Here is a 17225-nt window from a genome sequence, read left to right as displayed (position 1 = left end):
AACAGCATTTGTGAAGTTCACATGTTTTGCCACCAAGATTGTGTGATTTACCAAAAATTTGCAAATCTGGCTGACCAGTAACCCTTATTATTACCTGAGTTGATTGTCTGACATGTGGGATTTCCAAACACTTTGCCACTCTCCTACAGACATTTGTGAATGACACACTTATGTTAAAGGTTATGGTGATTTAATGAAAAACTATAATCCTTCTGGTTGAATCCAAGTGATATTGTGGTTAGTTTTGATGTTGTAGCACTGTTTATTATGGTCATCTTAATGAGGTGATGTAACAGCTAGAAATTATTTTCTCAAGGAATATAGCAGATCTCTTTAAGCATTGTCTCAGATCAACTTATTTACAGTGAAACAACAAAGTATATGAGCAAACTGATGGCATATCTATGAGGAACCCCTTCATCACATTTGTTAAAATAGTCATCAGTCCTCTGGTTTGGTGGCACCACCACGAGTGTCTCTCCTGTGCCAACCTTCCCATCTTAGAGTAACAATTGTGACCTATGTCCTCAATTATTTGTTGGATGTATTCCAATCTATGTCTTCCTCTCCAGCTTTTACTACCGATAGCTCCCTCTAGTAGTGTGGAAGTTAAACCCTAATATCTTAATAGATATCCTATCATCCTATCCCCTCTTGTTATCAGTGTTTTTCCTCACTGATTCAATGCAGAACCACCTCATTCCTTACCTTATCAGTCCACCTGATTTCCAACATTCTTCTGTTGCACCACTTCTCAAATCCCTTGATTCTGTTCTATTCCAATTCTTAAACAGTCTGTGTTTGACTACCATACAATGCTGTGCTCCAGATGTACATTCCCAGAAATTTCTTTCTTAGATTAAGGGCTGCACTTAATACTAGAAAACTTCTCGTGGCCAGGAATGCCCTTTTTCGAGTGCTATACTGCTTTTTATATCCTCCTTGCTCCGACCATCATGGGTTGTTTTGCTGCATAGCTAGCAAAGTTACTTAATTTTGTCTACTTCATCATCCCCCAATTCTGATCAGAAGTTTCTTACTATTTTCATTTCTGCTACTTCTCATTACTTTTGACTTCCACTGATTTACTTTCAGTCCTTATTCTGTACTCAGATTGTTTACTCAATTTAACAGATCCTGTAAGTCTTCTTCACTTTCACTGAGGACAGAAAATCTTAAATTTTAATCCCACTCTTGAACCTATCTTTTATTTCTCTCATTGCACCTTTGCTGTGTAGATTGAGCAATAGGGATAAAAGATTACATCCCTGTCTTACAACCTTTTTAATCTGACCACTTCGTTCTTGACTTTCCAGTCTTATTGTTCCCTCTTGATTCTTGTACATATTCTGTATTACCCATCTTTCCCTATAGCTTACTCTGATCTTTACAGAATTTTGAATGTGCCTTAATTTTTCTTGCTTCCATTTCAACCACATCAGAGTTGCCTCTCTGGTATTGTTACCTTTTTCTAAAGCCAAATAGATTGTCATGTAACGTGTCCTCAGTTTTCTTTTCCACTCTTCTGTACATTATTCTTTTCAGCAACTTGGATGGATGAGCTGTTAAGCTGACAGTGTGATGGTTCTAAACCTTGTTGGCTCTTGGTATCTTTGGAATTGTGTGGATGATTTTTTCCAAAAGTCTGATGGTACGTCTCCAGTGTCATACATTCTACATATTGGTGTGAGTAATTGTTTTGTTGCCATTTACCCCAATGATTTTAGAAATTCTGATGGGATTTTATCTGTACCTTCTGCATTATTTGACATTAAGTCATCCAAAGCTGTCTTAAAATCTGATTTTAATAGTGGGTCCCCTATGTCTTCCCTGTCGATTCCTGCTTCTTGATCTATCACAACAACATTCCCAGCACTTCCCATTTATTTCATTTCTAAGCAACAAGTATTTCTTCTGTTATTCATGGTTTCTTCGCAATTACCTTCCTTGTACACACTTTTCTCTTTCCAACTTCTGTGACTGTCCTTTTCAAAGATGTCCATTCCTCTTCAACTGAAGTACCTGCTGAGCTGTTCATTATCTCAATACCTATAGCCTCAGAAAACTTCAAATATATCTCTTCAGCCCTTATTATTTCTGTATCCCACTTATTTGTGCATTGGTTCTTCCTGACTAGTCTCTTAAACTTCAGCCTATTCATCATAATTACTAAATTGTTATCAGAATCAATATCTGCTCCTGGGTGCACCTTGCAATCTAGTATCTGCTTCCAGAATCTCTGCCTGACAATGAAGTAATCTAATTGAAATCTTCCCATATTTCCTGGTCCTCCTCTTGTCATTCTTGATCATTAGTATTCACTGTTACTAGCTGAAATTTATCACAGAACTCAATTAGTCTTTCTCCTCTCAGATTCCTAACACCAAGCCCACATTCTGCTGTAACCCTTTTTTCTGCTCCTTCCCCTTCAACTACATTCTAATCGGTGATTATTAGATTGTCATCTCGCTTTACTGAATTACCCATTCATATACTTCCTCTCTTCTTCATGTTCGGCTTGTGATGTCGGCTTCTATACCTGAACTATTGCTGTCAGTGTTGGTTTGCTGTCCATTCTGATGAGAACAACCCTATCACTGAACTGTTCACAGAACTTGCTCTCTGCCCTACCTTCCTATTTGTAATGAATTGTACTCCCGTTATACCACTTTCTGCTGATATTCATGTTAGCCTATACTCTTCTAACTTAAAATCCTTGTCTTTTCCATTTCACTTCACTGACACCCACTGTATCTATATTGAGCCTCAGTATCCCCCTTTAAGGATTTTCTAGCTTCCCTACCAAGTTCAAACTTCTTACATTCTGTGCCCCTACTCATAGAACATTATCCTTTCATTTGTTATTCAGCTTTTTTCTTAATGTTCACCTCCCCATGGAAGTCCCCTTTCAGAGATCCAAGTGGCGGACTATCCCAGAATTTCTTTCCAGTGGAGAGATCATCATAACACTTATTCAATTACAGATCACATGCACTATGGATTCACATTGTATCATTACTGCTGTGGTTCCCATTGCCTTCTACATCCTCATACTGTTGATCACTGCTGATTCTTCCAATCTTTTAGGGGCAGTTTCCCACCCCAAGGACAGGAGTGTGTTCTGAATCTGGCTGCTCATTTGCCCTCTTTGACTAGGCTGTTGGCGGAATGAGGGTGACTTCTTATACAGAAAATTTTCAGTCGCCATTGCTGATGATTTTTAAGCAAAATTTAAGCAGTGGCGTTGTTTCAACCCAGGATCCAGGACATTTTGAGCACTAGTCAAAGGCACTACCTCTAGATCAAAGGAGCACAATTGTACTAAATGGAAAAATTTGAAGACACAGCCCCTCAGATAGTGAAGAAGAAACAGTAATGTTGGTTTCGGTATGTTGATGGTACTTTCGTTATTATGGCCTCATGGAGAAAACAGAATTCTCTGAATTTCTAAATTTTCTGAATTATGTTAATTGTACAGAAAAAGAGAAAGGTCAGATTTCATTTTCAAATGCACAGGTATATAGAAACCTCAACAGAACTTAAGAACAGAAAGTCTACAGAAAGCCTACTCACACAGATAGATACCTTCACAGAAATCCCAATCACAATCTAAGCAGAAAGAAGGAGTTGCCAAAACAATGATGGACACTGCTAAAAGAATCTGTGAACCACAGTAACTTAGATAAGGAATTCAATCATTTAAGAACTGCCTTCAGAAGAAATGGTTACTCTGACAAAGAGATAAATGGGGTACTATACTGTAAAAGATCTGTAGCTACAAATGAAAAGAACCAACCAAAAGGAAAATTTTCCTTCCATTCGTAAAAAAGTCACAGATCACATCAGCAAAATACTAAGTATGGACATGGTATTTAAACCAACAAGAAAAGTGCACTGATAATTGAACACTGCAAAGGACCTATGCCTTCCACTTGCCACAGCAAGAGTGCATTGAAATCCATTGTACATGCAATCGAAATTAGAAAAATAAGTATTAACATCTTAATTGAGGAACACAAGCTGTTGTTATCTGGGAAGCAGATAACCGGCAGTGCACTGATACCAGGGAACTGCCAAATTTGTGTCTCTGAGAATGTGGTTTCATCGAGATCCAGTCATTACTTGCTAAGATGTACTGAGAGGCAATAGACAATCAAAAGCACAGAAACAACTTTAACAAGAAAGAAGAATTGAAATAGACAAATGGCGTTAGTGCTGAATAAAGCAAATCGCACCAACTCTTCCACACTAAAAGCTCCATAACATGTCAACATGACTCCACAATCTGATCATCTCACAATAAACAATTAGTCTTTCTGAGCTTGTTTAAGTTGAAACTGATGGCCTGATGCCCATAAAACAAAAATCACAAAACAAAATATTTTCTTGTTGGATGTTCCAAAAGGTTTTGAATTGCTAGCATGTAAGCTAAAACTGACAATACAGATGAGTATACACTGATCTGTCAAACATAATAACTGACTTCTGTTATTGTAGTGTATGTGTTTTTGTTTACATTATGTGAAATAATAGCAAGCACTGACACTTTAAAGAAATGATTTGCTTTCTATATGTGCATGTAGAATAAAGAAATCTAATTTAAGAAAGCTTTAATGAAGCTTTAATGAACACCTGATTGTGATTAACAGGTAACAGGTAATTAGTATTGTAGGCCGTTGGTTGTTTATGTGCTGCCATCATTATTATCTAGAAAAAGTGGAAGAATGGTAGTGAAATTATAAGAACATAGGCATCAGAAGCTGTGACACTCCATAACGCCTAATCTCTAGTTCAACTGGCAACAAAATATGATGAAGGAAGGAGAGGTTTTCCTGAGCCCACTATTGTTTCACAATTGTTTCAATTAGTCACTATGGCTTGTAAACCATAATTTGGCCTTGTTATCTCAGCAGTATGTTGTTAAATACCTGTGGCCATGTGAAGATTGTTATTGCACTGTGAAATAATGAAAATATATTGTATATTCAGATGAACAATACCTCCTTTTAAATTACACTGCTTTTGTGTCCCACCATGAATACAAGATGCTAACATGATAAATAACATGAATAGTTGTGTTTTGAACTAGTGGACTACTATAAACATAAATTGAAAGTTGTTGTAATTTTACTTCAGTGTCATTTTCCTAAGAAACAAGTATACCTTTTTCAGATTTGTGTGTTTGGGCAAATGATTGAATGTAGCAAAGTGCCACTATGGGTGACTGTATGACCTATTAGCTCAGCATTAATCCACCTCACCCAATGCAAGGTTGGAAACACATTTTGACAGTTGCATCTGTCTGATTGCTTGCATTTGTGAGAAAGAGGGCAAATTTTGTGTGTTTCAATCTTGTTGTGCCTGTGATAACATGTTTAAATTATTCATACATTCCAGCATGTGTAGTATACATTGTTTAAGATTGATGGAATGTCCTAGGTGCACTGGTCAAACAAAATAGCAAATAGTAATACTGGTATGGGTCAAAAAAGCTGATTAATCTCCTTATCTTTTTCTTGTCATTATCTAAACATGGCTAAAGGTATACACTGTAAGCATAGAATTCCTATAAGGGACTGTCAAATGAAAACCAGACACATGGAAAAAAGTGAAAACCTGTTTATTATTTCAAAATTAATTGCCGTAACTATTAATACATTTATCCCAATGTCTTCATGGAAAAATGTTTGTGTCTGCCTATGAAACCATAATTGTACCTCTTTGTATGAAGCAAATTGAAAGCCATGAATGTCCTGCTTCTGGGCTTCAAAAATATGGAATTTGCATGAAGAGAGATTGGGACTGTATAGAGATGTGTTAGGGCCCCCCATATATTGCCAGGGTTGTTTTGACTGTGCTGCAGAACTTATGCTGGGAAGTCCTTATATATCCTCCATATAGTCTTGATCTCTCCCCATGCAATCTCCATATTTTGGAATGCTGAAGAAAGACATTCATGTCTGTCAATTCACCTTGGGGTGCATGCCTCTGCACAGTCATGGTTCCATAGGCAACTGCAAACCTTTTCCACGAAGGCATTGACCATCTTGTCTCACAGTGGGATGATTTTATTAATAGTTAAGGTGATTACTTTTGAAATAATAAACAGTTTACATAGTTTTTCCCATCTGTCTTGTTTTTGTTTGACTGCCCCTTATAAACAAAACTATATTTCCCAGTTCATGAGGGGAAACTGACAAGTCTTTGTTTACTTGAAGAGGAACAGAAAAATGTTTCATCCTTGGAGGGTTTTGTTGTATTGATGTGAAGACATGAACTAAAACATGTTTTATCTCCTAATGCTGGAGGCATCATCAGAAGGTATGTGGGTAGTATTGACACTGTTTTTCACCTTACGAGAAAGCTGCATGAACATTTGAATCTTGCAAAGGATCTACACCTGCTACTTGCCATACAGGCGTATACAAAATCCCTTGTACATGCAGTCAAATGTACATAGGAACTATTAAAAGAAACATTAACTCATAGACTGAAGAATGCAAGAACAATGTTCAAGTAGGCAGCATTGGTAAATTGGTAGTAATACACTAGGGACCTGGGAATCACAAAATTTTTCTACAGTTCTATAATTTTATCGAGATCCAATCATTACTATGCCAGCACATACAAAGAGGTGGTAGAAATTCGAAAGTACAAAATCAGCTTTAACAGGAAATGAAGAGGATTGAAATTATACAAATTTTGGGTTCTAATGCAAAATTAAGCAAATAGCACAAACTCCTCTGCAGTAAAAGCATACATCAGCCCGAATCCATTATCATAGGTAATGGTCTGATGACATTGCAACCGAACTATTGTCAGAATACGTATAAGCAGTTCATCTTTCTGAGCTGCTTTGAATTTAAAATATTATGTCTTGGTGTATGCTGCACTGGAGGGCAGTTACAGTTTACACTGAGTAGATGGCCTATTGTGTGACAATATGCACATTCTATGGTTCAAAGACAACAGTTACTTTGTGTAACTCTTCCGACACATGATATCTGAAGGCTCATTGGTAGTAACTTAGACTAAGTAGACACAGACGATGCAGAAAAGTGATAAACAGCAGTGTTTTGAAGCAACAGTGAGCTGCACTGATTTAACTTTGGAACAGTTGGCTCTGATTTGGTATGGAGAAATTTACACTTGTCATTGAGACCATGTAGATAAGCAACTCACACTCTGTTCAACTGTTCTCTACTTTTGCTGTGGTTACATGCAACAGAAGTGGCGACTACAGGCACCTTACTTAATTTGCAAAAATGTGTGTTTCATATGTCTTGGAAGGGAGCAAACTGGACTCAGTCAAGGGATTTAAAGTATATGACAATATATGTCCAGAGGTAGAAAATGACAGCTGCAATTACATAAAATAGGCTCCTAAGCTGATCTCTAGGTGGGATCTACTCGGGAAAATGTTGTCAGGAAAAATAAAATATGTGTTGTGTGGGTCGGAATGTGGAAAGTTAGATCCCTTAATTGGGTAGGTAGCTTAGCAAATTTAGAAAGGGAAATGGATAGGCTGAAGTTAGATATAGTGGGAATTGGGGAAGTGAAGTGCTCTGGCAGGAAGTACAAGACTTCTGGTCAGGTCAGTACAGGTTTGCCCACACAAAATGCAATATGGATCATGCAGGAGCAGATATAATAAAGGAAAATAAAATACAAATGCAGGTAATGTGCTGTGAACAACATAGTGAACGCACAGCAACACAAGCTGATACGTCTACTAGCTCGATAGGTGATAAATAGATGTAAAGTATGTATGAAGATGTAAAAGAAATTATTCAGACCACTAAGCAAGATGAAAATTTATGATATGGCACTGTGATTTGATAACAAGAAAAGGAGAAGAGAAAGAAAGTAGTAAGATAACATGGATTGGGGGAAAGTAATGAAAGGAGAAGCAGCCTGGGAGAAGTTTGCATATAGCATATTTTAATAATTGCTACTGCTTGATTTAATGATCACAAAAGGAGGTTGTATACATAAGAGACCCGGAGATAACAGAGGGTTTCTGTAGTAACCAAGTAATACATGAAACCAGTCCAAGTTACACAAATACGGTTTTAGTCGTAAACCTCTGAACAATAACAGAAATAAGCCTCTCGTGGCTCCACAAGTAACAAGACAAAAGAAACATGTAATGTGACAAATGCTGTGATGGGAACAAAACAATTAAAATATGTGAAAAGTGAACTGGGGTCCATTATTGGAAACTAAGGTATGAGGCAATCTCTCAGTAGGAAAAAGCCCTCAAAAGAACACGAATTGTGACCTCAGCCAATCTCAGCGCAGCTCAGAGAAACAAAGAAATGGGGGAAATGCATCCACTACTGAGAGGCAATAGGAATTCAAGAAGGGACCTGCAAAGTGTACATGAATGCATTCCCACAGCTGTTGTAGTGTATGCCAGGGGAACAGAGATGCCCTGGAGAGCCTGTTGTCGAGCACATTGTTCAGAAGTCACAACAAAATGGACAATTCCGCCATCAGTCCCTTCCAAAAACATGTCTGCTAGCCAACAGTTTAATGTGTGAAACTCCCCATGTCATTAGTGGAAAGGCTTAAAACCTCACATCATAATGAGGCAGTAATAACTACTCTGGGAGAGCGGGTTTCCATGGACAACAGCAAAACACTGTCAAAAACAGAGGGGCGATACCTTAAGGAAAAATAGTTGTGCAAGGGGTTCAAAGCTCGACCCTGCATATCCTGTTGAACAAGCCGAACCACTTGGCAGAGAACTGGGTCAGTGGCAATGGCAGCTGCTATGTACAAGAATGTAATTGGAAAACCCTTGACCGTGGCCTGCATTTCCTTATCAAGATGGAAGCAAAGCAATTCTTCATGATCAACGTTAGGATCAGGACCTACAGGAAAGTGAGACAAAGTGTCCGCATTGGCACATGTAGACATAGATCGAAAATGGATTTTGTAATTGTAGTGAGGTCAGAACAGCACCCAGCATTGTAGGTAGTGTGCTGCCTTGTCAGGCAAGGAAGTGCGGGGTTAAACAGGAAACCTAGGGTCTATGGTCAGTAATAAGGTGATACTTGGAGCCATTCAAAAAATCGTTAAATTTCTGGAGAGCATGAACTATTGCAAGAACTTCTTTTTCCACCTGAGAGTGACGCTGATATGCTGTAGTGAGATATTCAGAGGTGAAAGCAACAGGTCATTCAGAGCTGTTGACATATTGGTGCACTAGGACAGCGCTGAAGCCGTATGTGGGGCATCAGTTAATGTGAGGCATCAGTTATCAAAACAATGTGCTGGTCCAGAGAGAACGTAGCTAAACTAGGGGCTAGGAGTAGTTTGGATATCAACATTTGAGATTAGCACAGTTGCAATCTGGTCTCCAACAAAGAGGTACATTCTTATGTGACAAGGCATGCAACGGATGGGCCAACGTGACATCCCTAGCAGGAATTTATGGTAGTAGGCTATCTTCTGTAAGAAGGCCTGAAGCTCCTTTGTGGACAAGGGGTGAGGCATGGCTGTAACAGCAGGGATGTGGTCTAGAGGAGGGTGAACCCCATCTTGCGAGACCTTTAACCCCAAATAAACAATAGAAGGTTAAAAAAGCTGAGATTTCATGAGGTTACACTGTAAGCCACCGCACTGTAACACAGGCAAAAAAGTGCATAAGTTTTTCAAGTAATTGGCTGTGGAGGAGCCCCTGACAACAATATCACTCAGGTAATTAATGTAACTGGGGACAGACATAGTCAGTTGCTCTAAAAATCGTTGGAAAATAGCAGGGTCACTAGCCACACCAAAACAAAGGCACAAATATTGATAGAGACAGAATGGAGTATTCGTAACAAGAACTCACCACGGGTGTTCGTCCGCTGGAACCTGTAGATAATCTTCAGACAAATCAATTTTAGAAAAGGACTGGCTACCTGATATTTTCGTCAACAGTTCCTTGTGGTGTGAGGGAGAATATTTATCTACAAGCAACTGTGCATTAGTGTAGTATTGAGGTCTCCATAGAGGTGAAGTTTCCCCAACAGCTTTGGAACTACGACCAGTGGGGATGACAGTTCCGTAATCATAAGAGGTTCCATCAGTGCTAGAGATTAACATATGTCCAATTATGCTTTCAATTGATCATTTAGAATGGCAGGAATAGGACGTGCACAACAAAAACGAGGCCAAGCTGTGGATTTCAAAGAAATAAGAGCAGAAAAATGCATAGCGCACCCTGTACCCTCCTAAAACAAATCCGAAAACTCCCCATACAGTGTTTCCAATTGAGAATACAGTAGCTGACTGGACACAAGGTGAACTTGTTGGAGATAGAAAATCCAAATGCCTGAAATGCGTCCATCCTGAACAAGTTCTCAACAACAGCATCAGCAACCAACAAAAAATAGAGGCAGATACCATAAATTGTCCCAACAGGACAGTGTTCTGTTTGTTATAACTAACCACTTCTGTGTGACAGGTGTCAACGGCGGCGATTGTAAACTCACAGAAGCCTGAGAATTCAATAACGTCTCTGCAGCATGTGTGTTGACCTGTAGCTGGAGCACTTGGTGAAAAACATTTTACATGATGAACAACTTGGGAGAAGTCAAAAGCATTGGAGTCGCACAGTTTACGTCCATGTCCATGTCCTGGACAACCTTTGGTGAACGACATACAGAGGTGATGTGGCCTTTCTTTGGCAAGCCTTGCAAATAGTCCAGCACTTAAGGCATGCTGAATGTTCTTACTGTACAAAACAGAAAGGACAGGAGAGAAAAAGAGAATGCTGATGCTGGTGCTGTGGAGGCCATGGCTGCTTGAGCCGGCCTTGGGATGCTCGGCACTGGTCCCACATGTTTTTTGCCACCACTGCCGCGTCACTGTGCAGGCTGTTTGTCTTCCTAGTGGACACATGATGTGACACTACTGCCAAGTTGCTCCACACTTCAATTTGATCAGCCCACTGCCCAAGAAACTTCAAAATATTGTACTATTTGCAAAACTTTGCCAATAGGGGATTCTCTCAGAGTAAAGCCTTCTGGCACCTTCCTTGTCTAGAGCTAAACAGATTTCAGCATGCACCATTGAATCTGCATAAAATCATTATGGGCATCAGTAATGAATTGCCACTTAGGCTGAAGTTTCGCTGCCCAGTCCCTGTATGACTGGTATTGTTTCTTGCGGCATCCGTAGAATTCAACCCACACTGCTATGACATGCATTTGTTTGCAATGTTATTTGGACAGTAAACTGCATGTGTGATCAAAAGTAGAAGCTGTCACTTCTTATAAAAGGGGCAAGCTGACAGAGCAATTGATACACCTTAAGTGGAATCTACGAGAGGAATAAGGCTCTGCACAAATTAGAGTCTGTTACATTGAAAGCCAAAAACTTCTGTCCGAGTCTTTTTTTTGTAAGTTTCCAATCCTTGGCTGAATCATCATCTCGGAGGAAAAGTTGGTAGATTGACCAGTGGAGCTGTACCTAATAGATTGTGGTAATTCAAAGATTTAAGAAACAGATTTTAAACTTTGAAAACATTTCCAGGAGCAGGTGTGGACTCTGCCCACTGCAGATTAAAACTGAAGAAACTCTAGAAGAAGAACAAGATATGAAGGAGACATGAAGAAAATTGAAATAGCTAGAGATTGTTGAGAATTTCAATTAACTGAAACAGGAAATTGGAGTACAGTAGGAGACAAATGGGGTGCTTTGAGAAATGAAATAGTGAATGCAGCAGAGGACCAAATAGGCACACAGACAACGTCCTGTAGACATCCTTGGATTACACAAGATATTGAATTTCATTGATGAAAGGAAAAAATATAGAAATGCAGCAAATAAAGCATATAAAATGGAAAACAGGCATCTGAAACATGAGATTGACAAAGTACAAAATATTAAAGCAGGAATGGCTATAGGAGAAATGTAAGGCTGAATAAAGATGCCTGACAGTGGAAAAGATAGATGCTGCTTATAGAAAAATTAGAGAGACCTTTGGGGAAAAGAGAAACAGCTGTATGAATGTCAAAAGTTCAGATTATATGCTGGTATTGAACAAAGAAGAGAGAACCCAAAGGTGGAAGAAATATATAGAGTTACACCACAGAAAAAATTGCTTCCGAGAGAATAAAATAAGATAATGGGAACACCAAGCCATTCAAGTTCACAGAGACATCAAAGATCTCCAGGCTAATTGGCTATGTTCAAAGCATCCATCTCTCGTAACAACAAAATGACCAGGAAGATAGAATTTTGACATGGTGCTAAGAGGGACTGATTGACACCCCACTTTCCCCACCAATGCTGGCACATGATGTGTCACTTTGATTGTCCGAAGATTTAAGTTGCCATGACACATACAGTCACAGCAGAGGTAAGAACTGGACTTGGGAAGTATGTGGAAGTGCTCTACGAGTGAGAATACTATTGTCACCTGAGAGCAGTTTTGCATTGAGACCCAGCCAATTTAAAATACTGTTCAACATGTCCTGTAAGGGCTGATTTGTCCTGTAAGGGCTTATTGGGGTGCTTCAGTAGACTTGGGCAAACTACTGCAAACAGCATAGTGAATGCATTATTGTGGCAAAGATAGATATGAAGCCCACACCTACTACAGTAGTACAAGTTTATATGCCAACTAGCTCTGCAGATGACGAAGAAATTGAAGAAATGTATGGTGAAATAAAAGAAATTATTCAGATAGTGAAGGGTGACAAAAATTTAATAGTCATGGGTGACTGGAATTCGGTAGTAGGAAAAGGGAGAGAAGGAAATGTAGTAGGTTGGGGCTAAGAAATGACAGAGGAAGCCACCTGGTAGAATTTTGCACAGAGCATAACTTAATCATAGCTAACACTTGGTTCAAGAATTATGAAAGAAGATTGTATACATGGAAGAACACTGGATATACTAAAAGGTATCAGATAGATTATATAATGGTAAGACAGAGATTTAGGAACCAGGTTTTAAATTGTAAGACATTTCCAGGGGCAGATGTGGACTCTGACCACAATCTGTTGGTTATGGTTTGTAGATTAAAACTGAAGAAACTGCAAAAATGTGGGAAATTAAGGAGATGGGACCTGGATAAACTGAAAGAACCAAAGGTTGTACAGAGTTTCAGGGAAAGCATAAGGGAACAATTGACAGGAATGGGGGAAAGAAATACAGTAGAAGAAGAATGGGTAGTTCTGAGGTATGAAGTAGTGAAGGCAGCAGAAGATCAAGTAGGTAAAAAGACGAGGGCTAGTAGAAATCCTTTGGTAACAGAAGAGATATTGAATTTAATTGATGAAAGGGGAAAATATAAAAAACGTCTCAAAAATGAGATCGACAGGAAGTACAAAATGGCTAAGCAGGGATAGCTAGAGGACAAATGTAAGGATGTAGAAGTGAGTATCACTAGGGGTAAGATAGATACTGCCTACAGGAAAATCAAAGAGACCTTTTGAGAAATGAGAAACACTTGTATGAATATCAAGAGCTCAGATGGAAACCCAGTTGTAAGCAAAGAAGGGAAAGCAGAAAGGTGGAAGGGGTATGTAGAGGGTCTATACAAGGGCAATGTACTTGAGGACAATATTATGGAAATGGAAGAGGATGTAGATGAAGATGAAACGGGAGATACGATACTGCGTGAAGAGTTTGACAAAGCACTGAAAGACCTGAGTCGAAACAAGGCCCCCGGAGTAGACAACATTCCATTAGAACTACTGGCGGCCTTGGGAGAGCCAGTCCTGACAAAACTCTACCATCTGGTGAGCAAGATGTATGAAACAGGCAAAATACCCTGAGACGTCAAGAAGAATATAATAATTTCAGTCCCAAAGAAACAGGTGTTGACAGATGTGAAAATTACCGAACTATCAGTTTAATAAGCTATAGCTGCAAAATACTAACATGAATTCTTTACAGACGAATGGAAAAACTAGTAGAAGCCGACCTCAGGGAAGATCAGTTTGGAATCTGTAGAAATACTGGAACACGTGAGGCAGTACTGACCCTATGACATACCTTAGAAGCTAGATTAAGGGAAGGCAAACGTACGTTTATAGCATTTGTAGACTTAGAGAAAGCTTTTGACAAGGTTGATTGGAATACTCTCTTTCAAATTCTTAAGGTGGCAGGGGTAAAATACAGGGAGCGATAGGCTATTTACAATTTATATAGAAACCAGATGGCAGTTATAAGAGTCGAGGGGCATGAAAGAAGTAGTGATTGGGAAGGGAGTATGACAGGGTTGTAGCCTCTCCCCGATGCTATTCAATCTGTATATTGAGCAAGCTGTAAAGGAAACAGAAGAAAAGTTTGGAGTAGGTATTAAATTCCATGGAGAAGAATTAAAAACTTGGAGATTCGCCGATGACATTGTAATTCTGTCGGAGACAGCAAAGGACTTGAAAGAGCAGTTGAACGGAATGAAGTGTCTTGAAAGGAGGATATAAGACGAACATCAACAAAAGCAAAACGAGGATAATGGAATGTAGTCGAATTAAGTCGGGTGATGCTGAGGGAATTAGATTAGGAAATGAGACACTTAAAGTAGTAAAGGAATTTTGTTATTTGGGGAGTAAAATAACTGATGATGGTTGAAGTAGAGAGGATATAACATGTAGACTGGCAATGGCAAGAAAATCGTTTCTGAAGAAGAGAAATTTGTAAACATCGAGTATAGATTTAAGTGTCAGGAAGTCTTTTCTGAAAGTATTTGTATAAAGTGTAGCCATGTATGGAAGAGAAACATGGACGATAAATAGTTTGGACAAGAAGAGAACAGAAGCTTTTGAAATGTGGTGCTACAGAAGAATGCTGAAGATTAGATGGGTAGACCACATAACTAATGACGAAGTATTCAATAGGATCGGGGAGAAGAGAAGTTTGTGGCACAACTTGACTAGAAGAAGGAATCGGTTGGTAGGACATGTTCTGAGGCATCAAGGGATCACCAATTTAGTATTGGAGGGCAGTGTGGAGGGTAAAAATGGTACAGGGAGACCAAGAGATGAATACACTAAGCAGATTCAGAAAGATGTAGGTTGCGGTAGGTACTGGGAGATGAAGCAGCTTGCACAGGATAGAGTAGCATAGAGAGCTGCGTCAAACCAGTCTCAGGACTGAAGACCACAACAACAACAGTAAATCTTAGGAGCCTTATTCTGTAATATTAACCTCATTTTGGTGTATGTGTTGTTATCTTTCGCAAGTTTTTGTGAGGAAGTATGTATAAAAGTAATGATAATGTAAGGCTTTTGGCAATTTGACAAACTTTTACAGTTTTTCCAAACAAAATTAAGAAAACTGTCTATAATATATTAAATGCTGACTATTTTGTAAATAAAAAGTACATTATATGTTGAGCTAAAAGGTGAAACAGTGCTCATATTTAGCAATGATAGTCCGTACAAAAGTTCATTCATATCTGTGACGCACAACTGTGAGCCTTCTATTGTTAACCACAGTTAATTTTTGTGTATTTAGTGTGTGCTTTAATCTTGCTGTAATCAGCCTACATAAAATAATTCTATAAGATATTGCAGTTTGTCAGTGAGATACTTCAAAAAGATGGTGATGGCAATGAATTTATAGTAAGCCAATGAATTAGATTATGGTGTTAGAAATGTGTGGTGTTCCGAAATTCTACCTTATTATGTTGTCTTTGTGTTGTAGTCTTCCGTCCAGAGACTGGTTTGATGCGGCTCTCCATGCTTCCCTATCTTGTGAAAGCTTCTTCATCTCCAAGTAAAACTGCAACCTACATCCTTCTGAATCTGCTTAGTGTATTCATCTCTTGGTCTACCTCTACTATTTTTACCCTCCATGGTACTCTCCAATACTAAACTGGTGATCCCTTGATGGCTCAGAACATGTCCTACCAACCGGTCCCTTCTTTTAGTCAGGTTGTGCCACAATTTCCTCATCTCTCCAATTCTATTCAGTGCCTCCTCATTACTTACATCTAATCTTCAGCGTTTTTGTGTAGCACAGCATTTCGAAAGCTTCTATTCTCTTCTTGTCTAAACTATTTCTCGTCCCTGTTTCACTTCCATACATGGCTACACTCCATACAAATACTTTCAGAAAAGGCTTCCTGACACTTAAATCTATACTCGATGTTAACAAATTTTTCTTCTTCAGAAACTCTTTCCTTCTATTGCTGGTGTACACTTTATATCGTCTCTACATCTACCATCATCAGTTATTTTGCTCCCTACATAGCAAAACTCATTTACTACTTCAAGTGTGTCGTTTCCTAATCTAATCCTCTCAGTATCACCTGACTTCATTTGACTACATTCCATTATCCTCGTTTTGCTTTTGTTGGTGTTCATCTTATATCCTCCTCTCAAGACTGTCTAAAACAATTATCATTGCTTTTTAATTGTTATCAACTTCACAAAAGCTTTGTTGATACTGTCTTTACTTCTTGGTTTTACACTGTCTTCATTTGCTTAATATCTTGCTTTTTGTGTGTTAATTAGTTGAATGTTCTGTAGACACATTAATAATAAACATGATATGAAATGTGCTTTGTAAACAGCTTGGTTCAGCCTGATAATGCACATGGGGAATATGGGTGCATGTTTTCATTTTTCATGAAGTGATACAGGCATATAGCCCTATAATGCAGACTACAATTTGATATTGTAAACATATAAACATGTGAAGCTCATGAAGCTTATTCGCAGAATTACAATTGTATTCATTAATCCAAATAGTCAGAATCTGTCATCTATAGGTCAGCTTTTGTTACATCAGTATTCTGTTTTTCACTTGGAGAATGAAGTCATTTGCACAGAATAACATATAACATTTGCTAACATATGCCCTGTTGGAGGTGCAGGTAAATAGCCTTCTGATGGCCGTAATTTAAGATTGGGTCATTGCTGGGCCAGAGACCATCAAATATGACTTGGATTGTGTCTGAAGGATCTAAAACTGTGCATGCACTGTGATCCATGCAGCTACAAGGGTTGTGGGGAAGATCTACCTGTAATATTTAAACACTGTGATACAATTTTTTTCTTTATTTGTTTACAGTATAAAATAGGATCTACATTTTTGTATTTAATTTTAGGCTTCTTTTCTCTACTCTGTTGTACAGTAAGAAAATAATATTCTCAGAAATTGGGGTAATGCAGCACTATTCCTTGAAGTTGACTTGATGGTTCACATTGTGAAATATAAATTATCTGAACATACACTAATAAAAAGTACTGTTGGTATCAAGGTATTTTTACTCCAGG

The 17225-nt window shown here is 38.6% G+C and overlaps 1 protein-coding gene across 4 annotated transcripts in view; it reads left to right on the top strand.

The window, feature by feature from the left end:
- LOC126278384 (oxysterol-binding protein-related protein 3-like) overlaps nucleotides 1-17225 on the top strand; it is a 277416-nt gene that overhangs the window by 107889 nt on the left and 152302 nt on the right. The window lies entirely within an intron of this gene.

This window comes from Schistocerca gregaria, chromosome 6 (genome assembly GCF_023897955.1).
Source record: "Schistocerca gregaria isolate iqSchGreg1 chromosome 6, iqSchGreg1.2, whole genome shotgun sequence".
Classification (NCBI taxonomy): Eukaryota; Metazoa; Arthropoda; class Insecta; order Orthoptera; family Acrididae; genus Schistocerca; species Schistocerca gregaria.
Note: the sequence above shows the minus strand (reverse complement) of the source record. Positions and strands in the feature narration are given on the sequence as shown.